This window comes from Ursus arctos, unplaced genomic scaffold, assembly GCF_023065955.2.
Source record: "Ursus arctos isolate Adak ecotype North America unplaced genomic scaffold, UrsArc2.0 scaffold_6, whole genome shotgun sequence".
NCBI classification, from domain to species: Eukaryota; Metazoa; Chordata; class Mammalia; order Carnivora; family Ursidae; genus Ursus; species Ursus arctos.
The window spans coordinates 13075628-13102051 of NW_026623078.1; the positions used below are offsets into that span (position 1 = coordinate 13075628).

The window sequence follows — 26424 nt, forward strand, 5'->3', positions numbered from 1 at the left end:
GTTTATCTGTGGCCACTGGCTAGCCTCACCTCTTCTGATCCCGTGGCTGAGGCTAGTGGTGCTCACCAACACTGAAGCACTCCTTCACCCTTGCAGGTGGGGTGGGGCCAGGTGGCTGGGTTCTGCAATGCACTCCTGTGGGATGTATGAGCCACCTGGTCTAAGGCTATCATCACTTGAGAATGGACTTTCTCTAATGGATCTCTCTATTCACCACAACTGGGTACTAACCATTCTTTTCCTGCAGTGCAACTCATAGATATTGAACATATTTTAAATAAGACAAAGTGTTTCTTGTGAAATATAGATGAGTCCTGTGTGTAGGATGTCTCTGACTGAGAACTACTATCTGTTAACCTCAGGAAAGGAATTTGGCTGTAATGCTCAAAAAGATTGGAATGCTCAAAGAACAGAGACATGGTATCTAACCCATAGTCCTCTGAGAAATCACATACGGTGTATGGAAAATGGTAGATTTTGTTGAAAGCAATGAAATCACTACAGCTATAATGAAGTCTGATTGATATAATAACCATGTATTCAGAGTGCTACATGGAACTCCTACACTGGACTATATGAAAACCATAGGTAAAAATAATATTGTAGGGGCTGGTAAAACTTGCAACTACTGATGTTGACGGTTGAATGTGCTGGTCAATCCATCACAGTCCCCTCAGGGTGCTATCCCTCTGGAGAGGAACTCTCCTGAAGATTGAGACTTGATTATGATAAATTCATTCTGGTTCTTAAAATCACTCCAGCAAGTCTAGAAAACTATAGATCAGAAAGGGAAAATAATTCCAAAGTGAGTACAAAAACTTGAGGAGGTCTATACTGCAATTATTGGATGATGCGGCTGCCTGTTTAAAGCCATACCAACCCCTCACCACCTATTTTAAGTGTTTGGAACCTATGCGTTTTGATTGTCTATCTGATCATACACTATTGCAAGGCTCACAATCACCATCAAACACGCAGTGATAGTGATTGTTTTGTCCTAAGAAGGCCTCGAGCATAGGGCTCGAGCATAGGGATTCACATTCAAGGGTTTGAGGGTGGTTTTCAGGAGGATTTGCAGGAGGGCTCATTCCACTAATCCTGTGTGTGGCCTGAGGCATTTTACTGAGGTAGGAATTTTGTCTTTATTGCACTGACCCCCGGTCAAAGAGTGAAATCTACTGTTTAATACTGTTGCTCTGTGACCATGATTTTGAGGCAAGTTTTGGGCAGTGTGTATTAGATTGTCAGCATTGTTTATTGATAAAAGTGAGTCTCAGAGACATTCCAGAAGGCTCTACCACCAAGGGCTGGTTGTGTAGCAAGAACATGCCTACATACCCAGCAGGGAAGAAGGAGCCCTGATGAGACTCCACTTTTGGATCCCTGGTCTGAGGTGTTCTGTGTACATCGCCAGTGGTTCCTGATTGAGAGAGAAAAAGCATGTTCTGGGATGATCCTACAGAGAAGGCCATTGGCACATACTCCTCCTCACTCTCCAAACTCCTTGCTGCAAAGCGGCCTCTGGCTGTGATGCATATCTACATGTTTCTGCTGTTGCTATGTTGGATACTCTCTCTACAATAAACTGAATATTTGTAAGCCTGGCCAATTTGAGCTCTGGGAGTCTTCTTAAGTAATCAAATCCTCTCTAATTGCCACAACAAATGTAGTTCCTGTCTCCCCACTTTCTGGCAAAGTGCCTGGTCTGTAGGATGCATCCACTAAATATGAGATGACGAAAGGATCTACATACACTTCCTTGGTGGGGAAAAAGGCAAAATGATTGAAATAAATAGCAGTCAATTTAATTAAGTCATATTGCTTACCAAATAAAATATAATAAAAATTTTTATCTTCAAAGAAAATTTATAAACACCATGGGAAAGAAAGAACACCTCCACAGTCTGTTTATAAATAATTCATCATTTCTACTTAAATATTAATAGCTAGTATTTATCAAGTACCTACTCTGTGCCAGGCACTGGGCTAAGTGCTTAATATTTATCTTTCCATTCATCCATTTGAAACAAACCAGTATTTGTTAAGTACCTATTTAATAGCAAGTAACGTTTAAATCCTGGGGAATACATCTCATTCATCTCAGCCACCCTGCAAGTTGAGTACACTTCCTCAATTTACAGGTAACAAAAGTGATTTTTATTGATGTTAACTCAAATAAGATTGCAATAGAACAGCTCCAGGAATTTAGTTTGAACCCTGCTTCTTGTCAAAACTAGCCTTAGTCTCTGTGAGCCACAGTGCCCTCCCTTGAAAAATGGGGTGTGATAAAGTTCTTCTGCCAATCTCACAGAGAAGGGACTAAGGACCAAAGGAATATCTCCTTTGAAATCAGAATGATCTGCAAGCTGTGAAGTGTTATATAAAGGCACAATTACACGCCTAAGGACTACTTTTGCAGCACAAAATAAGTAATATATTTCCGAAATCTTTTTTGTTGTTTGCTTTCCCTCCTTAACAGTCAGAGGGAATCTATTTGAAGGAAGTAGCATAAGTATGCTTCTAAGAAGAATAGTTTTTTTCTTTTTTTTTTTAATGATTTTTTATTATATTATGTTAGTCACCATACAGTACATCCCCGGTTTCTGATGTAAGGCTCGATGATTCATTGGTTGCATATAATACCCAGTGCACCATGCAATACGTGCCCTCCTTACTACCCATCACCGGTCTATCCCATTCCCCCACCCCCCTCCCCTCTGACTAAGAAGAATAGTTTTAAGCCCCATAGCCAAAGTATTATTTCAAGGCAAATAGTGTCGCAACCACAAAGTCATGCCAAGGGTAGCATTCCTCTCAACACGCCAAAGACCAAAGCTCTTGAATTCCGCTTTGTTCATTACTCACAGTTTGATTTTGCATTTTGACCTTAAAAATCTAAGTCATGGTAGTAGGTTTCAACCAGAGTAACACTGCCTCAAGGCAGAAAAATGGTTTTAATGACCTTCTGAATCCTCTCCCTACAGACTTCAAATTCTGCTGTTCGTAAACTGCTTTCTGAACTAATTATAGTAGAACATCTACCGGGACAAAAAATTTCAAAAAATATGAAATGACTATGAGCACATTTTCAAAAAATATGAAATGACTATGAGCACATTTTAGGTATGAAAGTATTTCATTCGACTGTTTTTCCAAATACTGGCTTGAATTTACAAAAAGAAAAGATAAACAATGTTCTTTTTTTATTATTTAAAATAAGATTTCCAAGTTACAGAGCATCTTGAAGCTTATACAACAGCAATTACTGTGTAATTAAAAATCAGATGGTTCCTTGTCATTAATGTCATGAAAAAGATGGCCTGTCTGATGGAAAGTCTTTAGGAGGCCTTACTAAGCACTGGAAATGGATAAACAGTTTTGAGTTATAGAAAATCTTCTCATTGGGACAAAACTTAATTAAAGAAGCAGAAATGTATTATTTACAAAATATTTCAGGCCTTTGCATGGAGTTTCAGAAATCCGCCTAGAAAACAAAGGAACAAAGGGGTAGGAAAGGAACTGGTTAGTTAGCCACACCAACTTGGTTCTGGAGTCTCATTTTTATTTGCACTTGATTTCCAAACTCCTGCTACCAGGAAGCAGTTGAGAAAGTGAACATTCTCTGTGTGTCAATAGGAATTCAGACTTAATAGCTATTATGACCTGCTATTGGATTCTTATGGGTTAAATTGTTTCCCTCATAAAATCATTTTGAAGTTCTAATCCCCAGTGCCTCAAAAAGTGACCTGATTTGGGGGTGCCTGGGTGGCTCAGTTGGTTGAGCGTCTGTCTTTGGCTCAGGTCATGATCCCAGGGTCCTGGGATGGAGCCCCACATCAGGTTCTCTGCTCAGCAGGGTGCCTGCTTCTCCCTCTCCCTCTGCCCCTTTCCTTGCTCCTTCTCTCTCTCTCTCCCCCCCCCCAATAAATAAAGGAAATATTTTTTAAAATGTGACCTGATTTGGAAACAGAATCTTTACAGAGGTAGCTAAGTTAAAATGAGGTCATTAAGGTGGGCCATAATCCACTATGACTGGTGTCTTTATAAAAAAGGGGAGATTTGGGCACAGAGACAAGCACAGAGTGCCGACCAGGTGAAGACACAGAAAAACCATGTAAAGGTTGGAGTTATGTTGACACAAGCCAGGGATCATCTGGGGCTACCAGGAGCTGGAAGAAGCAAGAAGAGATTCTTCCTCTATAGGTTCTAGAGACAGCATGGCCCTGCTGACACACTCATTTCAGATTTCTTTTTTTTTTAAAAAGATTTTATTTATTTATTCGACAGAGATAGAGACAGCCAGCGAGAGAGGGAACACAAGCAGGGGGAGTGGGAGAGGAAGAAGCAGGCTCATAGCAGAGGAGCCTGATGTGGGGCTCGATCCCATAATGCCAGGATCACGCCCTGAGCCGAAGGCAGACACTTAACCGCTGTGCCACCCAGGCGCCCCTCATTTCAGATTTCTAACCTTCAGAAACATGAGACAATCAATTCCTCTTGTTTTAAGCCACACCATCTGTGATAGTTTCTTATAGCAGCTCTGGGAAACAAATGCAAGGATCTATCTAAAGAAATCAATTTAGTGTAATCAGAAAGAGGGTAGGCTTCAAAGTCAATTATTCCTTCAGCTAATATTTTCTGACTCCCCTGCTCTAGGCACTGAGAAAATGGGGACAATAAGGACAGGCAGGGTCCACCTTCCATGGAGTTCACATCGAGGCAGAGGAAGTCAGCAAATGACAAGTAGACAAATACATAAAGTGAGCTCAGAGCTGGTGATTGCTGCAAAGAAACAGAAGTAAGACAATAACAAAAGAGAAGTGAGACAATAACAAAAGAGAGCAATGGTTAGGTGTTTTAGAAATGCCTCTCTGAAAAAGTGACATTTGATTATAAATGGTGAACAGGATCTAGTCATGAGTATTTGGGCAAGGAGTATTCTAGGTAAAGAGATCAGAAGGAGAAAGGCCGTGAAGTAGGCACAGAAAGAAAAGTCTGGTGAAAGAGTTCTAGATTCAGGAGACAGTGATAGGAGATAATGTTTGAGTGGCTAGCAAGACCTGGTAGGTCATGACAAAGATGTAGATCTTAGCCCATAGGTAAAAGAAAATCATGGAGAAGTTTTAAGAAAAGGATTGCTGTGACCTATTTACATTTTTAAAAATTCTCACTGCAGTGCAAAAATAAATGTTGGTGGGGAGTGAAAACAGTTAGAATCAGCAATGTAGGTAAAAGAGAACATTGGGTTGGGTTAGCATGGAAGTGAGCAAGTGGAGGTGACAGTGGTCAGTGTAGGATATATATATAGTTTGGAATCAGGACTGGCTGATAAATTCAGTCTAGTTGGGGGAGTAAAGGAAAGAAGGAATCAGTGAGATTCTTTCCTTTCTGACATGAGCAACTCAGTGGTAATACCATTAAATGCGAAGGGGAGGGGCAGGATTGCTTGGGGAGAGAGAAAGAGTGAAGAGTTCCATTTGGACATGTCTCATTTGCAATGTCCATTAAACATTTGCATGATAATGTGGAGGAAGCAGTTTTCTGGGACTTTAGAGAGAGATGAATGCTTAAGATATGAATTTGAGAATGATCAGCAAATAGGAGGTATTTAAATCCTTGGATATAAATAAAACTACCTAAGGAAAAAGTAAAGTTAGGGAGGAGTGATGAAGAACAGAGCCTGGGGCACTCCGTTATGGACAGAAGAGGAAGGACCAGGAAAAGAGAACAGAGTGGGTTTCAAGGGAATTTCAGTGCTCATAAGGTAAATGGCAGGCCCACAAGAAGCATTAGCACACACAAACTTTATTAGAGGTATTTGGACAAGACTGCTCCAGAAGGGAAGTCTCTCTCTCCCAGGAGGAGACCTTCCCGAACATCAGTGTAGGGTCACCACCCAGAAGGGGAGAGGACAAGGGAGCTCCATAGGGGAGAGAGGTTTTATGTATCTGGGCAACGCTGCTCCACGGCAAGTTGGGAAGTTTGTGTCAGAGAGTTCTGAGGGGCAGCAGAGGCCAGGGGTCTCTTATCACCCTGGAGTGAGCCTTATGTATGGCTAGCAGATCTTGGGTACCACTTTGAAGGGTATGCAAAGAAGGCAGGCTCTAAATGGATAAAAATACACTTATATGAACTATATCTAAAGCAATTGAATGTGTAAAAATTTGAGTTTGGCACCAAGCTTTAAGCCAAAGGTACTTGCCTGCTATGAAGAAGTATGCCCTGCACAGGTGCAAATTATTGGAAGGAAAGCAGGAGAAAAGTGTTCATTGCTCTACAGCCCCAGGGGTTATAAGTGTGTGTTAGAAACTTTCTAATGGGAAATACTACAGCATGCTGTGTTGGTGGTGGGAGTAAAGAGAACATCCTGTCCCTGATTTCACATTTCCATTCAGAGAGGCCTCCACCGGAGTGACATGTTTAGCCTCTGGTCCTACAACTTACTCTTTGCTCCTCATAATGGAGGAGTGAGTTGACCGATCCATGGAGAAAATCTATTGGTCCTGTTTCTCAAGTTGGTGTAGTCAATTTATTAAAAGTCTGAGAGTGCTGGAAAACTGTCTCTTTCCTTCTTCCTCTCTGTGCCAGATCAGGATGCAGCAGCATCCTAGAGAAGGCTCTAAGCCTGAACTTCCCTTTGGGAAGATTTCCCAAAGGTCTAAACTGAAGCGGTAACAAAGTGTGTTACTGAGTACTTTGCGCAACAGTTTAAAGCTCAGTCAACAATGAATTTTCAGTAATGATGCTGAAATTTTTGCTTCCATTAGCCTATCTCCATTGATTCCACACTTGATAGGAAAATAAAAATGTATATGGACCTGCTAAGAATGATTTAATAAAATGGGTGTATGGAAGGAATAATGGATATTGGAGGAGCTACATGAAGTAGGCTGGACTTAAATACCATCTGTTCATCATGACCAAAGAGAATGAAAAGTATAGGAGTACAGATGCAGATACAGCAAGAAGATGGACTTGGAATCAAGTCTTGACTCCATCATTTAGCTAGATGGCCTTGAGAATATTCCTTAGTCTGAGTTTTATTTTTCTAACTTGTGAAATAGGAATAATATTTGTCACCATCAATTTACTATGAAACATACATGAGATGTCACATGAAAATATGTAGCAAATAATCCAGGCCCTTAAAATCAGCAAATAGATAATAATAATAATAATATCTGTAGTAATGAGTCTATATCAAATTATTCTTTGGTGAAGCATCTTCTCATGATTTTTGTCAATTATGTTGTTGGGTTATTGTTTTCTTACTGTTAATTTATGGATGGGACATGAATTATTTATCAGATACAAGTATTATGAATATATTTTCACAGTCAGTGACTTATGTATTTATTATCTTGGTGGCATATTTTAATAACTATAATTTTAAAATTTTTATGAAGTCCAAATTATTATTTCAATATTAGTGCATTTTGATCTAGTATAAGTAATATTTGTCTACTCTGAGCCTAGGATGTTCTCTGTCTTTTCTTCTAGAAGCTGCATGGTTTCAACTCTTATCATTACACCTATAATATATCTCAATTTTTGTGAATGGAATAAGGCAAGGCTCAAGGTGTGTGTGTGTGCGTGTGTGTGAGTATTTAAGTCAGGTTGATTGAGATACAATTTACATGCAATAAAATTCACCTTTTTCAGGTGTGCTTGATGAGTTTTGATAAATGTATACATTCGACCTCCACCACAATTGAGGTATAGAACATATTTAGCAATTGAAAAGTTTTCTAGAGCTATATCAGTCAACCCTCCCTTTCTTGTACCCCTAACACCAGGTAACTGCTGATACATTTCCTGTGCCTTTAGCTTTGCTCTTTCTGGAATGTCCTAAAAATGGAATCATACAGTCCAAAGCCTTTCTGTTTGGATTCTTTTATACAGAACGATATCTTTTACATTTATCCACATAATTGCATGTATCTATAGTTCATTCTTTTTATTGGTGAGTAGAATTTGAATTCATGGATTTACCACAATCCATTTATTCATTCAGCAGTTGTGAATGATGGACGTTTGGGTCATTTCCAATTTTTGGCTATCATGAATAAGTGTTTATGACCATTTGTATACAGGTCTTTGTGTGGATATGTTTGCAGTTCTCTAGATGTAGAATTACTGGATCATATGGAAAGTCTATGTTTAATACAAAACTGTCAATCTGTTCACCAAAAGTAACTTTACCTTTCCACCAGCACTGTGTTAGCTTCAGTTGCTCACATTATTCCCAGTACTTCGTATTTTTAGTATGGGCCATTGTAGTGAGTGTGCAGTGATATTATGGTTGTAATTTGCATTTCCATGACAACTACTAACAGTGAATATTTTTTCATGGGTTTATTTATATATCTTCTTTAGTGAAATCTTTGTACATTATTATTTAAATTGAATTGTCTTCCTATTATCAAGTTGTAAGACTGCTTTATATAGACTGAACAAATGTCTTTCAGGGATTATATGTTTTGCAATTACTTTCTTCCAGTGTGTGTGTGTGTGTGTGTGTGTGTGTGTGTGTGTTATTGTGAAATGGTGTTGAAGTCTGTCAAATGTTTTTATGCATTTATTGAAATAACTATATTAGTTTCCCTATTTAGCCTGCTGAAATGATGATTTATCTTGTTTGATATTTGAATATTAAGCAGACTTTGTATTCCTGAAATAAACCTCACTTTATAATGATACATTGCCTTTGTATATTGCTGGGTTCTATTTACTAGAATTTTGTCAAAGATTTTTACATCTATGTCCATGGAGGCTACTGGTCTGCAGTTTGTTTGTTTGTTTGTTTGTTTTTCTTATAGTGTCTTTTTCTGATTTTGGTATCAGTGTAATGCTACCTTCATAAAATAATTTTGAAAGTATTCATTTCTGTTCTATTTTATGGAGGTTTGTACAGGATTGGTATTATTACCTTCTCAAATGTTTGGTAGAATTCATCAACAAAGCTATCTGGGCAGGAGTCATTTTTGTGTGTGAGAGAATGTTTATAGTTTTGAATTTAATTTCTCTAATAATAAGGGCTGTTCAGGTTACTGTTTTTTCATAAGTGAATAAGATTTAGTACCTTGTACCTTTTGGAAAATGTGTACTTTTCATCTAAAATATATGGACAAAAAGTTGTTCGTAAGATTCCTTTATTATCTTTTAATGTCTGCAGGATCTAAAGTAAAATAATTTCCTTCTAGGTATGATAATTTGAGTCTTCTTTCTTCCTTTATTGTTGGTTGGAGGTTTGTAATTTTATTATTTTGGAGAACTAGTTTTTTTATTTTACTGATTTTCTTTTTTGCTTTTATATGTCACTGATTATTCATTTTCCCCCTTTTCCTCCTTATGTTAAATTTGATTTGCTCATTTTTCTGGTTTCTTAAGGCAATAGCTTAGATCAGATGTTGGCAAATTAGAGCCTATGGCCTATTTCTGTACCGCCTCTGAACTAAAAATGTTTTTTTTTATATTTTAAAGGGTTGTATAAAACATAGAACAATCAACAGACACCATCTGTGATCCACAAAGCCCAAAATGTTTACTAATCATTTATTTTCAAAGTTTACCAATTCCTGGCTTTGATCATTTATTTGAGTGTTTTTAAATATCAACATTTAAAACTACAAATTTCTGGGGCACATGGATGGCCCAGTCAGTTAAGTGTCCGACTCTTGGTTTTGGCTCACATCATGACTTCAGGGTCATGAAATCAAGCCCCACATTGGGCTCCATGCTCAGTGGGAAGTCTGCTTGGAATTCTCTCTCCTCCCTCTGCCTCTCCTCCCATTTGTACTCACACAAATAAATAAATAAATAAATCTTAAAAAAAATAAAGCTACAAATTTCCCTTTAATCACTGCTTTGGCAGGATCCCACAGATTTGTTACATTGTTTTTTCTTCTTCATTCAATAAAAGTATTTTCCAATTTGCCTTGTGATTTCTTCTCTGCCCTAAGGATTATTAACTAAGTGTTCCTTAATTTCCATATGTTTGATTATTGATTTCTATCTAGTTAAATCCTGCTGTGGTCAGAAACATATTTTGTATGCTTTCAATCTTTTCAAGTTTATTGAGAGTTTATTAAATGTCCAGAATAAAGGTTATCTTGGTAAATATTCCATTTACACATGAAAATAATTTGTATTCTTCTGTCTTTTGGTGTTTTATGTCAATTATGTCAATTATGTCATCTATGTCAATTATGAAATTTCTTTTTTTCCCCCTATACATATATCTGGGTCTTCATCACCTTTTGCTTAAAAATACTTGTGAAAAATATGTTCCTTTTGTCCATTTAATTGACAGAATGCATTTTGGCTAAAATTCAATTGACTGAGTATCTTTAGATTTTGTCCTTCTGGCTGTCTTAAAACATCTATTTTCAAATTTCCAAGATCAAGTTTTTTTAAAACTAGAGAAATGATAAGAATCCCTTGAGCATTAGTCTTTTGCAGTGTGATGGTTTGTTAGCAAAGAAAAATTCCTACAGTATTTCTTTGAACATTGCCATGAAATTTGACACTAATGTCTACTCCAATGACTTTAGCAGGGAACCTTTAAAAACAATTGGAAGCCTATCATAACATCATTATTGTGGATAGATGGACAAGTTAAGTAGAAATGAAGATGATTCTAAAGCTGAATAATTTTCCAACTCCAAAATTTACAAGTTGAGTTTATAAAGCTTTGATTTTCCATTATCATTTTCTGTCTTTATCTTTTACTTTGCTATTCCCAGGCAATATTATTGCTGCAGAGCCAACAGTATGAAAAGAATATCATCTTGTATACCTTCAATCTGAATGAAATTATGAAAGGATTACTGAAGAAGAGCCTAAAGAAACCCAAACTATCAATAATCTAGAATCATCAGCTATTTCAGCTCGCTTGAGAATATATTTCATGCTAACAGATTAATTTATGACTGATCAATGTCTCGGCAGTTCCCTTTTTTCCACATCTAAAGGAAGTGATGGGTTCTTTTTTCAAATACATTTTTCAGACAAAAAGTAGCATTTTTACTTGATTTGACTAATGTTGAAATTGGAATTCCATAAAGATATTTTCCAAAATGGCTAAATACTGGGATGTGAGGTCTACTAGTTAACATTATGAGTAAACTCTCACAGTTTCAGAAACTTTCTTTAAGCAGGGCATAGCGGTGTCTTTCTGAATTAAGGATCTAGAAGCCATAGGCTCAGAGCTCCATGGTCCAGGGCCCACTCTCTAGTCTAGTGTGATACTAGTTTCAGTGTCTTACAATGCAGTGAGTGAAGTATTTCCCAATGTGGAGATTTCAGAGTCTACACCATGCTTAAACTGAAAGTGCATGTGTGTCAGCTGCTATGGCAAGTAGCATTGGCAGAGTCCTGGTCCCAGGACCTGGCAACAGCAAGACAATGCAATTTGATTCAGGAAGTACCTCCAAGGACATAACACACTTTCCTTTCCTGTCTCCAACATTGAATAGAGCAAGAAATATGTGCTGTTAGATCAACTAGAAAATCCAAATGTAATTAGCAGCAATGTTTTTCTTTCCATTTTTTAAAGGCTCGCTGGTATCAATGAGTTTTTTACAAATGTGAGTTTCAGTGCTGTTGGAACACTTCCCATGATAATTGGCAGCCTCAGCAAAAAGGAGTCATAGATAGATGTTAAGAGTAATCTTACATCTGTTATAACTACACGGAATAAGTAATCTATTTGAAAATGATATTACTAGAAGATTTATAAGCAAAAACCTTAGGGAAGTTTTTATAACTAAATATTTAGATTTGAAAACTGAGTTTTCCCTTCACTGAAAAAGAAAACTTCTCATACTCAAAATGATTTGAAAGGAAATCCACCCCACTAAAAACTGGTGACATAATTTTTGAAGTAATATATACTTTTTTTACATGAATACAGACATAAACTAACAAAGAGTTCTTCTCCTTGTTTATCCAGTGATTTTGGAAATTATTATTAACTTAATAGAATGTCTGCATTTATTAATTATGACTTAGTAAAGAGAAGATATTAAAATAATCTGTGCAAATAGCTAACCAATTTAATTATAACCTTTCACCTTGAACAGCCATCTCAATGTGTCTTAAAAGAATGTTTGTTTCAGTAGAGATGTTTCCAAGTTTCTTATACTTATTCAGAGTTACACACTTTAGGGCAATTATTTATATTATCATCATATATAAATATTAATTTGTAATATTCATGGTTTGGCCCAGACAAATTTTAATAAAGCATAAGTCCAATATAATATATACCTTTCTCCAAATTATTTCAAGTTAATGCAAGTATATTCTTCCATGAAAAGACTTCTAAATAACTGCAAAAATCTAGATTTTTTTTTTTAAAAAGACTCTCAAAATAAAAAGGGAAGAGCACCAGATTTGGAATCCGATGATCCAGGCTTAAATTCTGGCTTTGGGGGCAAGGTGCTTTGTTACACTGCTCAGTTATCCCAGGATGAGAGTTCCTCCATCTGCCTTTTGGGTGTAATGCCAAGGATTGCGTGGTCTGAGAGCAACTTTGAGGACCACACAAGTCATATGAAGTTCGAGAGGCAGAAATCACAAGATTAATTTCAATCAGGAAATTGAAATTGATCTGTTCCATACTCAACACACAAACAATAATCTCTGGGTCTTGAAATATCTACCTTATACCTCTTTATTTGGTTAGATCCCTAAGGAAAAGCACAGATTTATCACAAATGATTATTCGATAAACTTCTGTTAATTTTCTTGGTTGTAATTAACACAATCTTCTGGAAAGAAGAATTGCTGAGTCAGAAATAAACCTCTTCTGATTTTGAATAAAATTTTGTAAGAATTTATATTGCTTCCTTCAGGTATCTTTACATAGATAATATTGAGCCTATCACCATGATGTCTGTTACCAACTTTTTTTATTTAAAAAGCACCCCAAGAATCTCAGTTTTGGGGAAGAAATAAAAAGTTATCAGAATTCTCATACAGAGCATCTGCTCCACTTGGGTTTGCACCTCAGGTCCTTTGCACTTGCTGTCCCTCTTAGAAAATTTTCTCCAAGTATCCATATGGACGCCTCCTCCATACCTTTATATCTCTATTCAAATCTCACCTTGTCACTGAAGCCCTCTTGATGTCTTTCTAAAGAGCACACCCATCCATCTTTCTCCTTCACATGGCTTCCTTTTGTGCTATAGCACATGTCCCCCTCCATTATTATATATCTATTTTAGTGTGCTCACTATTTCCTTCACTAGAATAGAAGTTACTGAAGTCAAAGACTTCTTTATTTGTTGAGTTAATTGCTAATTAAATGAGAAAACCAACACATATATTTGTATTTATACTCAAGAAATTAAAAGCCTTGAATTGTCTACTTCTACTTAAGAATATCAAAAAGTATCACTATAAATATTGGGTGTATCTGCTCAGACATCAGGTACAATGTGAACACCCAGTTCATTGCTATCCATGGTCACAACTGTGGCTGTGTCTTCCTGCCTCCCTTCCTGCACACCCCTCCCACCTGTTGATGCTCACTCTCCACTGCACTGTGGCTGATGTGCTTTCATCTCACCTTCAGCCCCTCCTACTAACTTCCTTTACTGTGTTCTGTTTTTGAGATTCACCTGCCCTGTGGCATGTATCAACAGTTTGTTCATTTTTATCATGGAGTAGTATTCCATTGTACAAAAACACAGTATTTTTTTCTGCATTCAACTGTTGATAGACATTTGTTTCCAATTTGGGGCTATTATGGATGAAACTGTAATGAATAGTTGCATATGAGTCTTCATATGGACAAAAGTTTTTATTTCTGTTCAGTAAATATGTAGGAGTGGGACTACTGATCCGTATGGGAAGTGTATGTTTAATTTTATGAGAAACTGTCAGAGTATAAACTTTCAGAGCATCTGTACCTTCTGGCATTCTCACCTGTAGCAATTGAGAGGTCCAGTTGCTCCAGACTTGGTATTGTGAGTCTTTCCAATTTTTGTCATTATGGTGGGTATATAGTGTATCACACTGCAACTTTATTATTTTTAAAGATTTTATTTATTTATTTTGAGAGATGGAGAGAGAGAGAGTTTGTGAGAGCAGGGGGAGAGGCAGATGGAGAAGGAGAAAGAGAATCTCAAGTAAACTCCATGCTGAGTGTGGAGCCTGACTTCAGGCTCAATCCCACAACCTTCAGATCATGACCTGAGCCAAAATCAAGAGCTGGTTACTTTGCCAACTGAGCTACCTTGGTGCCCCCACATTGCAACTTTAATTTGCATTTCCAAGAGAACTAATGATCTTTAGCATTGCTTTTATTTTTTTAAAATTTATTTTATTAAATAATAAAGTAAAATTCACTTTTTTAGTGCATGTGTTTATGACAGATCCATAGGGTTAAATAACCACCACCTCAGTCAAGTTACAGTACAGTTCTATCTCACCCCAAAATTTCTCTGTTGCTGTCCCATTATAACCGGACCCTCTCCTGTGTTTATACTTAATGTAATTATCAAATATGGTTGGTTTATATATACCAATTTGCTGTTTTTCAATTCTTTCTCTTTGTTATTTTTCCTCTTTTTATCTTATTATAGAATAATCAACCATGTTCTAATATTCAACTTTATTTCTACTATTGGCATTTTAGCTATATATTATTGCATTTATTTAGTGGTTGCATTAGGGTTACAATATGCATCTTTAATCTCTTAGTCTATTTTCAACTGAATACTATAACCATTTACGTATAAAGTAAGAACATTCTCAAAGCATACTTCCATTTCTCCCCTCACATCCTTTGACCCATTCTTTTATATATGCTATTTCTACTTATGTATTAAATCCTACAATACAGGGGTGGCTGGGTGGCTCAGTTGGTTAAGCACTGACTTGTTTTCTTTTCAGGTCATGAAGGGTCATGAGATTGAGTCCCATGTTGGGTTCCCAACTGAGCATGGAGTCTGCTTGGGATTCTCCCCCTCTCCTTCTGCCCCTCTCCCTCTGTGCGCTCTCTCTAAAAAAAAACCTACACTATAGTATTAGTTTTTTAAACAACCGTCTTTAATTTTTTAACAGATTTATTGAGCTACGACTTGCAGAGATTTCAATTTTCTAAAGGTATGAAAATATACATAAGAAAATCTTTTATTTTTACCCGAATACCATTTCCACTGTTTTTCATAACTTTATGTAGAACCTCATCTCCATTGCATCTCATTTTCCTTGCTCCTGAAGAACTTCCTTTAATGTCTGTATAGTACAGATCATTACAAGCACATTCTCTTAGCTTTTGTTGGTATGGAAAAATCTTTATTTTACCTTCACATTGCTGGTGGAAATTTTTGCAGGATATTGAGCTCTAGATTAGCAGTTATTTTTTTTTCTTTGTGCATACTGTGTTTGGGTTTCATTGAATTTCTTGGTTCTGTAAATTACAGTTTTACTCAGGTTTAAAAACTTCCCAACTATTATTTCCTCAAGTACCATTTCTGTTTCTCTCTCACTCCCACATCTTCTGGGACTTTAATTAAACATATGTTAGATCACCTGATAAAGCCCTGCAGATCACTGAGCCTTTTTCATTTTTTTAAAAAATATTTTATTTATTTATTTATTTGAGAGACAGAGAGAGAGCAGGAGCAGGGGGAGGGGCAAAGGGAGAGGGAGAAACAGATTTCCCACTGAGCAGGGAACAGGATGCAGGGCTTAATCCCAGGACCCTGGGATCATGACCTGAGCCCAAGGCAGACGCTTAACCCACTGAGCCATCCAGGAGCCCCTTTTTCTTTATTTTATACCCTTTTTCCCCCTGTGAGCTTAATGTTAGATATTTTCTATTTCCATGCTTTCAGATTCACTGGTTTTTTTCTGCCACGTTGATTCAGTTTATCTTATCCAGTATTTTATTTCATACATTCCATTTGTCATTTCTAGAAGTTTCATTTATACATGCACACATATGTCCTTACTATGTTGGTGTTTTAGTACAAATCCTTCGGCACATTTATAAGATGTATAAATGCTCTTTTGAAGTTCTGGCCTGATTCCACCATTTCTATTATTTCTGATTCATTCTCCTACTGCCTGTGGGTCATAAGTTGCTAATTCCTTGCATGTCCAGTATTTTTTATTAAGTTGCCAGACATTGCATATGTTACATTGCTGAGTGTTTAGATTTTGTTATTTTACTTTAAAAATGTTAGTATTCTTTGGGGGCAGCAATTAAGTTTTCCTTGGATTATGTTGATACCTTGGGGGGGGTGATTTTAAAACTTTGTTATGGCAAGTCCTAGAATATCTTTAGCTCTAGAATTAATTTAGCCCTTCTAATAATTTTACTGATTTTCCCAAGTTTTCAACAAGTTCTCTGTACTCTGCCTGGACACAATTCAAATAACAGTGTGAACCGTAGGAACTGTTCACTTTATAGCTCCCAGCATTTGTTCTTTGCATGGACTTATAGAGTTTCACCTTTCACATCCATAGATTAATAATCTACAAAAAGCTCAGGGGGACACCTCTGCAAATTTCTGGACCACTTTTTCTGTGTGGTTTCCTCTTGTCTGGTGATTTGCCGTCATTATTTCAGGCACATCTACCTCTCTGAACTCCCATCTGTCTCCTCAAATCAGCAAGATGGCCATGCTCCACTTGGGATTTCCCTCCTTGCTCTGTGGTCAGGACATATGTCTCCAGGCAGAAGTCACTGCCAGTTGTAGTCTCACCTCATTTGTTTCTCTCCTCTCAGAAATCACAGTCCTGTACTGCCTAGTTTCCAGTGTCTTGAAATAATTGTTTTACATAGTTTGGCCAGTTTTCTAGTTATTTGTAGGAAGGAGATAAATCTGATCCCAGTCATTTTAGCAGAAGTAGAAGTTCAGGAATATTTGAAAGCTAGATTCAGCAGTATCTCCTGATGTATCAGATATAGTATATGAGAGAAAAAGAAGATGCCAAGTGTGTCTCCTGCATTTTTAGGATGAGAAATGGGAAGGACAGAGATATCCTCAACTGAGATGGGAGTCTGTGGGAGAAGAAGTTGTTGGAGGAAATCTCATTGTGAATTTATTAATTCTGAGGTATCCATTAAGTAGTCAGATGGAGATGCTGAGTAGGCAGTTATCTGTGTATTGTCTTTTAGGAGAGAAGTGTGGCTGAGGATATCACTGGAGGTTATCAGTGTATATGATGTTAAAGCATTCTACGGCACTCAGTGTGATCACTAGCAGAACCAGTATAGATAGAAAAGGAAGGAAGTCCAATGACCAAACCCAGGGCACTCCATCAGGAAAAACGAGTGTGGTCCTGGAACACACTTGACAAGAGAAGCAACTAGGTGGGGAGAAAGTGAGCAACCTGTAGTGGGTGAGGGTCCAGGCTGGGGCTGGAGCCCCAATGACAAGGCTGCTATGTCCTTCATGATGAGAGGTTGGGGGACTCTTCCCTCTCTTGTGTAGTCAATAGTGTGGGTGATGAAGAGATAGCTGACAGCATCAAAATCTTTCTTCAGGACCTTGCCAAGGGGATCAAAGTCTCCATCTGGGCTATTTGTGCCATCTCAAAGCTAAATGCTCAAATCCAGGAAAAAAGAGAGGTGAAGTATTGGAGAAAGGCAAGTAGTGTCTTGGCACAGTGGAGAGAGCAGGCATCGTGCAGAAGGAGGAGAGTGAGCCATGTATCGTTACTAGAATTTTCCAGTTCTGTGCTTGGAATGATGCAGTATTCTGGTATGTTCTCCACTTGTTTTATCAAGTGTTTATTACTGAGCCTCAGTCAGTAATAGCACAAGTTAGGGGTGATCCATGGCTACTTGGAGATGTTTGGTCTTGGCTGGAATTCTTTCTCACAGCAATTTCCAGTGTTCCTTGGGTACTCCCCATCTGTATTTAGCAAAGTTGCCAGTGCCATTTGGCTTCAGGATATAGAAGATCTGGCATTTGAGATATCAGGGAGGAGCCTCCCCCATTCTCTAGTATCAACAAAACGATTGCTTACGTGCTTTTCAACAGTTTGCTGCTGACTCTTTTCTTCATCGGGGGAATGTTGTAAGTCTCTTTCCCACCCATCTGTTGATCAGCTGGTTAGTCTTCTGCATATGTCCCTGTCTACTCACTAAACTGCTTTGAATATTCTAGTTCAATAAAGGAATCAAAATACATTCTTCACTATCAGTCAAAAAGTAATTGGCCTTACTAGCTTGGATATGGTTTGCCTTGGCTCTCTTCACAGGAATGCAGTCCCCATACATTATCAGTGGCTCCTCTTCTTTATCTTCCTTCCTTTACTCATATCAACTCAATGCATGGCGAAGAGCCCACATGCACTTCTTCTTGGTGGCCTTCTTAAGCAAAGACTGTTCCACAAGACCGTTTACCTACAGTCTGTCCTGAGCATTGATACTCGTCAGAGCAGTTCTCTCCACCTCATTGCTCTCCAGTTAACTGCAGGTTGCTGCCCATATGCACGTCCCCCCACCCCGCCGCCTGCATCCATAGGGGACAGAGGGGAGGGGTGGGATTGGAAGGACTCCTGGGGCAGCTCTTCTCCCAGTTCTTCTAGCCCCACTCCACCTGGGGACCTCTGCATATTCCCGTCTCTCTGAGCAATGGGGATTTTTATCTGTGGGGAACATAAGGCACAATCTTCCCGATACCCAAATGTGGAATTTTAACAACTCCCCCCCAAGCCTGAAAGGGCCCCAGGATTTCCCCCAGAGCTTTTCTAACATTTGTCAGCCTCTGTGTGGTGACTGATTTGATACCTTCATTTTCTCCATCTGTCATTTATGCTTCCACCTTCCCTTCTTACCCCCCACTACCGTTGGATGAATGGATTTTGTAATTCTGTTACATTTTATATATTTGTCATTTTTGTTGTTTTTCTCTTGTAAGGTCCAAGGGCAGGTGGCCCCAAGATGGGCCACTTTGGCATGAAGATTATTTTGAGCTGAAAAACAATCAAAACCCAGCGGATTCATGAAAAGCACTTTATTTCCCCCTCAACTGCCTAAAAAGAATTTCGACAGAGGGCTTGCTCAAGGAAGAGAGCTATTGATGAGGGATCGAAGCAGAAAAATATTCACCTTTAGCCCAGAAGGCTGACCTATAGCCTGCATAGCTTCAATAAGGCTAAAATACTGGCTGGCTGCTACATTCTTAAAGGGTCCCCTGACTGCCAGTACATCTCACTGAGAGTTAATATTGAACTGAATGATAAGCCCCAGAGAAATCTTAGAAGAGTAGTTTTATGAGTAGAAATTCAAAGAAGACATTTATGATCTAATACTCCCTGCACGTCCCCTCCCCCTTGAGCATTTGCTATATAACCACAAGCTTCATATAGCAAAAATGCAGCTCTTTCTGCCCACGGGTCCTGTCCCCATGCTACTCAAATAAACTTACTAACTTGAACCATAAAACATCTCAAGAATTATTTCTTGGCCATTGTGCTCCACGATCCCACAACACTATCACCATAGGTAACTACATTATGATATGAACTAGGTAGGCAGACAAGAGGAACCCAACAAAGTCTGTTTGATCAAAGTCCTCTCTGGTCCCTTGTTGCAGCCCAGGAAACATTTGTTTACTCTTTTTTTTTATGTTGCATTTACTCTTTCATCTTCCTATGAATTGCATTCCTTTCCTTTGAAGTCCCAGACCCCTACCCACTTCTCTTCAGTTCTGAATCACGTACAGACCTCATTTTGCCCATCTGTGGAATTTCCCGTCTGTGTGGATTCCTTGTACACATGAAATTAAATTTTATTTTCTCCTGTTAATCTGTCTCATGTCAATCTGTTTCTTATTCCAGCTCAAAGGACCTTAAGGAGCAGAGGAAATTCTTCCTTTCCCATCCTGTGAAGCACATACATTGGATGTGGGGAGTGAAGGAGTATCTCAGTTGTAGGACACTTGTAACTCAGGTTAGCTTTTGGTCTCTCTTGCTCCACTGGGGCAGGGGGTGGGTGTGGGGAGCAGCCTGAGGAGATGGAACAGGAGGAAAAGCCTCCTCACAGAGAGACCCACTAGATTTTGAGGAATGATTTTTTCTTTTTTTAATTATTGTTTTATTGATTCATGTACATATATTGTCATCATTAAGGCATTCACTTTTTCTTTTCTCTTTTTTTAAAGATTTATTTATTTATTAGTTGGAGAGAGAGAGAGCACATGCGAGGACATACAAGCGGGGTGGGGGGCTGCAGGTAGAGGGAGAAGCAGGCTTCCCACTGAGCAAGGAGTCCCATGTGGGGCTCCATCTCAGGACGCTGAAATCATGACCTGAGCCAAAGGCAGACGCTTAACTGACTGAGCCGCCCAGGCATCCTGGAACGATTTTCTTTCTTCTCCTTGAAGAAGAAAAAAGCTTTTTTTCACTTGTGCATTTAAAATTCCCCAACTTGGAGAAGCACCAGTTCTGTACCAGAGTCACTGCAAACAGAATACTCAGAAAACCTGAACTTTTCCAACACTGGAGATTGGAAATTAACTCCTGATCACAGCCAGGTCTGTGGTAATTCAAAGGAATACTGAGTGCTATAAATAGTAATTGAAGGAGTAAATTTATTAAATCCCAAACCTGTGATTACTTGGTGTTTTTTGGTTTTTGGTTTTGTTGTTTTTGTTGTTATTTTAAGAAACTATAGGGATGGTAGGCAGATGTCCAAACAAGTGTATATTTGTATAAAAGTGACATTTTAAAATGTCAAAATTAAATTTGAGCTAGTCTCCCCTCCACCAACCCTTCCAAAAAGCAAGTCTGCTACTAGGTAGCAATGTAACCTTTGGTAACTCACTTTATCTATGTATCTCTGTTGTTTTCTGTGTAAAATGAAACACGTGAACTGATAAAATCCAAGATCTCTTTCACCTTTGAAATTCTCATCTACCTTTTCCACCTATATAGGCTGTTCCAGACAGAAAACTTAAATGTTAAGATGTTCTAAGGTCTTCCCATAATGTTCAACAAAGATAATTTAAATAAATTAAAATATTGTGAAAGCAAAGCAAATCAATGGCTCTGAGATTTCAAGGTCTAGTTCACTACTTACTGAAAGAAAATTATAGCAAAAAATAAAGAAGCAAGGATTATGGCTAAATTTAGAAAAAGAGTAGGTGGAAGAATATATAATTGTATAGAAGTCTGAGAAATAGGCAGGCTGGCAAATGAGTTCAATTTTAAAATATCAAAGAAAAAGTCTAAAAAGGGATAATTGAAGGTCAAGAGCAAGCCAGAGAACCTTTGACTGAAGGAGCCATAAATATACAGAACAGGAAGAAACACAGGGAATATAAATCTATTTAAAATGTTTATTTAAACAAATGAAGGCTATAAAACTTGTGATGACTGAAATAAGGAGGAGGGAAAGTAATTAGCATTTACTGAATGCCTATTATGTGTCGCACATTGGGCCAGGTGGTTTACATAGTCTATGTAATTTACGAGTTCACTGAAGACTTAAAAAAAAAAAAAAGAAACTAGGACCATCATGAATAATTATTTTTTTTTAAGATTTTATTTATTTATTTGACAGAGAGCTAGCCAGCGAGAGAGGGAACACAGCAGGGGAGTGGGAGAGGGAGAAGCAGGCTCCCGGCGGAGGAGCCCGATGTGGGGACTCGATCCTGGAATGCCGGGATCACGCCCTGAGCCGAAGGCAGACGCTTAACGGAGCCCCTTCATCACGAATAATTATTGATCATTATGCACAAGTCTTGAGGAGTCAAAGAGGTCTTGGTTGTCTGTCCTGAATTTCAGTAGGACTTCAGCACAGGCTTGTCATCTGTCATTCGAATGTTTCTCAGGAGTGATTGTGGTGCACAGCCAAGCTTGAAAATCACAGATCTACAGCACAGGTTACCTTGGCAGGTTCACATTCAACTGGTGAAAACAATGCATCGCTGTATTTGTGCAGGAGAGAGTTGGTAGGCTGCGGGAATGTGTGGAGACCCCCCGGAAGAGCTGGAAAATGGAAAGAAGAGGGGAAATCAAAGCAGTCCCTGGGGCTGGGACAGATATGGCCTACTGAGGAAGTCCCACTTCGATCATGTGGATTTCAACTAGGATAAGACTAGTGAGGAACATCATGTCATAATTGAATAATCTTAATTACTGGTCAGGATAATATGAGAATTGGTAAAGTGGAGCTGGAGAGTGACAGAGTCCTTAGAAGAGTTATCATCAAGTACAAATTGCAAGACACCACAAGCACCATCCAGGTCTGTATGCAAGACTCTGTGAGGTATGCTAGCAGGCACTCCAGGCAGGTAACAGCTTTGAGGTCCCATGGCAGCCAGGGCAGTAACAAGGGCAATTCTTAGATATGTCATGGGGAGGAAAGATGGAAGTAACAAGAATTAGGCAGCTCAGCAGGGTCCCAGACAAGGGGGTGGGGTTCAGAATTCGGTGGATCTCATAGCTACCAGGAACTAGAGCAAACATGAGATGTCAAGTAACAGGCCCTCTCCTACTAAATGGAAAGGCACAGTGAGGTTGAGGGGGGAAATTATAGAGTCTTGCAAGTACACACCTATGAGTCTTCACCAGGACCCCAGATTCCAGGCCACTCTTGTGTGGAAGATAAGCCTGTGTGCTCCAAAGGCAGATGACCCGTTCTGAATTCTGGCATTGCCACTATGTTTGTGTGAACTTGGCCAAGTTACTTAACCTCTATGAGACTTAATTTTCTGCCTGTAAAATGAGTATCAGAGTAATAGTTCCCACCTCATAGGGTTTTTGTTAGGATTAACTGAAGGAAGATATGTATATTCCACAATAACAAACCACTCAAAAGAGTTAGAGAATGCTCACAAGGGTTAGCTGTTGCTGTTACTGTGAGCTGGTAAGGAAGATTAGTGAGGCAATGGCTGTGGAATTTTGGGAGAGTGGGGGAAATGGGTGGTGGGGGAGAGGCAAGAAGGTCCTTAAGTGAGCAGGAATGAGAATTTGAACTACTGGGGAGTTGAAAAGAAGAGAGGATTGAAGGCATACAGTAAGGGACAGGTTTAGAGGTCTTGGTGACTTGGCTGTGGAGAAGCAATGGCCCTCTCCAAGCCGCACATCAGTCAGTAGAAGAAACAGCCTCACTCAGGCTTTACCTTTTCTCTTTGATGAAAAGGGAGTTAACAACAGATCTCCAAGGGAGAAACGTGTGTGGAGCCAGAGTGGTGGGGCAGAAACCAGGTTGTGTGGGTTAATAGGCTGAGCTCTTTAAACAGAAGGCAGTGAGGGAACACTGAATTTTTCAGAATTTGTATGGTGAAAGGAACTTGTGTGATAGCTTCAAAGATCAGCAAGGTCAAAGGAAGGCAGTCCAGTAACCATAGGTGCAGAGTACTGACTGGGTTCTAGTGGAAAAAAAGAGCAGGCTAAAATAGTGGGCATACTAGAATGAAATCGACAAAAGATTCCTATGAGGGGTGTCCTTTCTCTCAGATATTCTCTGTGAAACATTCTGTTTCTTCTGGTTCTTACAAACTGAATTGAACCCACCAAAGCCTGGAGAGGTAAGAGAGCCAGGACCATGGAGTAGCTTGGAAACAAAGGCAATCCTTAATGGAGACTATAAATATACATGTAAATATCTTGGGGTTTTGATTAACTGCTTATGATGTCCTGTGGAATAGCATAAAACTACCTTCTCACATCCATATGCTATAGGAACCTTATACTGCACATAACATTAAGTTTGTTTGTCACCACTAGGGAAGTCAATAGGCAACAGTCTCGATATATAAAGTGTGCATGAGAGTTCATATTCATGGACCTTAAGATGAAATGAAGTTTAATTGAGCAATAAAAGCCTAAAATTTCTATGGTGTGTTGGCAGCGACAAAGCTAACAGTTTCTTTATTATAGTGTTCTACCCTACTATAAAATTGTTCTGGGCAAAACTAACCCAAGTCTAAGAGTCCTACAATACATGAAAGCACATTTAAAGGAAAACAGTTTAGAAAAATCTCTCAGCAGATAATCATTCAGATCATTTAGTGGACTTGGGCCTTTAACAACGAACAGAAGATTTCTCCAAAGAAAGGTTTTCTCAGAAAAAGAAGATTGCTTTTTCACAGATGATGATGTTATTAAGAAAATGTTTTGTGTTTAAGAGTGAAAACCTCGGACTTAACAAACACCTTCTGAATTTTAGCCCAGAAAATCTGTCTGGATTTTGATTTAACAGTTACTGAGTATATCTGGCATACAGATCTAGACAGACATTGCCAGACAGAGCTCAATGCTGTGAGATTAGTTTCTGAATTTACTTCTTACCTTAAGTCACACAGACTTTAGTTTAAGCACTGCTTCCTTCCAAAAGGCAAAAATTGGCCCTAGACAGACTCCTTACTTCGCTATAAACCAAAGGTAATAGGAAGTCTTAATTTTGGTATTCAGGAAAGTTTCTTGGTTGCTACCGTATGCATAATTAAAAACAACTATTTTTTTTGTGTAGTTTGATTGTTTATAAATCATTTCAATATAAATCATCTCATCATCTCTTGATAATCATCCTGAGATGTACTTATTATCCTCATTTTTCAGGTGGGGAAATGACTAACTTAAGCTATTCAATTAGCACATGATTCAGAATGTAGGTCTGCTACTGCCATAGCAACCTGCACGTTCTACTCCATGTACCCATTCACCTGTTCATTCATTTATTCAACAAACATTTGTTGAGTGCAAGGAAAGGGAATACAAAAAGCCTGTCTTGAGCACAACCTAATGAGCTTCTATATAAGTAGCTTGAATTTTCTTAGTCATAATCCTCTGAAAATGACCCCTAATATGTCTAGCAAACTAAATGGGAGCCTGTATGTATGGCATTATAGTTCTAGGGCTGGTTTTACTAAGAAACAGAACGGAAATAAGTACAATAAGTCAGTGTTATGCAATATTTTCTGGATTGATAAGGCAATCTGGGTGGGAGATGGAATCGAACAACTCCTAGGGGCAGAGAACTTGGGAGAGGCAACAACATGAAAGGAAGAGCAGGAGACAGGCCAACAGAGACAGTCAGAACATATGAGATTTCACAATGATTTGTCTACCTAGATCCATGGTCTCGTCAGGAAAAGAGTGACTGCCTCCTCTGAATCGACAAGCGTGTTATCTAATCTGAAACTTAAAATGGAGACTATCTTGGACATATTTAGAGCACGTGGCTGTCGTGGACATGTAATTGACCTTCCAGAGTTGAATTAAATATTGAACTCATGGACTTTAAGTTGGTTGGACCTTTAAAATTTCTTCACGGTCTTTAGGCTTATAGGAATTAATATAATGAAGCATGGATTTTTTTATTGCCTGTGATTTTAATATGTTTAAAATTAAAACCACACTAATCTTCTAGAAGAACTATTCGTTTACTTGTTTGTTTCTCCTTCAAGCAACAGGTATAACTCAGTGGCAGTGGATCACCTTTCAAAATACAAATTTGTAATCCCAGAAGCAGACTTGTCTTAATAATGACTGAGTGTGCTTGTCTGCCAATTTTGCTCCATATAAGTCAGGCGGGGTAGACAGTGTCTGGGGAACGTAGGGGGAGGCAGGAAGAGAAGAGGACACAAACAGCAGCACTGACCTTTGAAGATACATTATTGTTACTGTTAATCTAAATAATAAAGAACGGTGAGGAATCCCTATCCATTGTGTATAGCTTACCAATGTCCGTTTGACTGGTGCTTCCTCTTATTTTGATTCATATCAAAATAAGGAGGGTTGAGCTTCTCCCTTGACCTCCACCTGGCCATATCTCATCAGTAGTGATAATAGCAACAGAGGGAGCTTATTCACCCCAGATCAATACTTGATATAAACAATGTGTATTGATTTACTGAACTCCCGGTAATGAAGCAGGTGTCTACAAGACTCAAAATGTAAAAGGGAGATGCCAGAGAAGAACCTCTGATATTGTGCTGAGCTGAGTTTGATTATTTCACCATATTCCAAAGAAATAAAGTCATGACTAAAATACAGGAGAGATCCTCCACAATGCACATAGAGGCAGGAAGCAGAAAAATTTATATATCAACCTATTACTGTGGTGCTCTGGAACTTGCTGACCACCAGGCTCCTAATTACCAGATGCCATGCAGCTTTGAGTTACATTTAGGAAATTACTGAGGTTGCCAAATTCACATTTAAAAAGAATAACAAGGTACACGGTAATGTCAGATAGCCTTGTGAATCAACACAGAATCAAATGAAATTCAGCCATGCCCCTTCTGTTTTCATGTTTGTTATCCTTTCTCAGGTCACTGAACATGAAAATAATCAATACAGATCCTTTACTTTTTTACATTTGTTATGCTTTATCAGGTCACTGAATATGAAAATAAACCAATACAGATACTTTCGCTTTACTCCAGTCAGAAGTTGCAAGTCAGCAAACGGTTTGGTACCAGGACTATTGGCAATTGTTTCTGA

General features: G+C 38.5%; 1 pseudogene; it reads left to right on the forward strand.

Annotated features, from left to right (window-relative positions):
• The first annotated feature begins 6594 nt into the window (after positions 1-6594).
• LOC113268135 (etoposide-induced protein 2.4 homolog) lies at positions 6595-26424 on the forward strand (annotated as a pseudogene).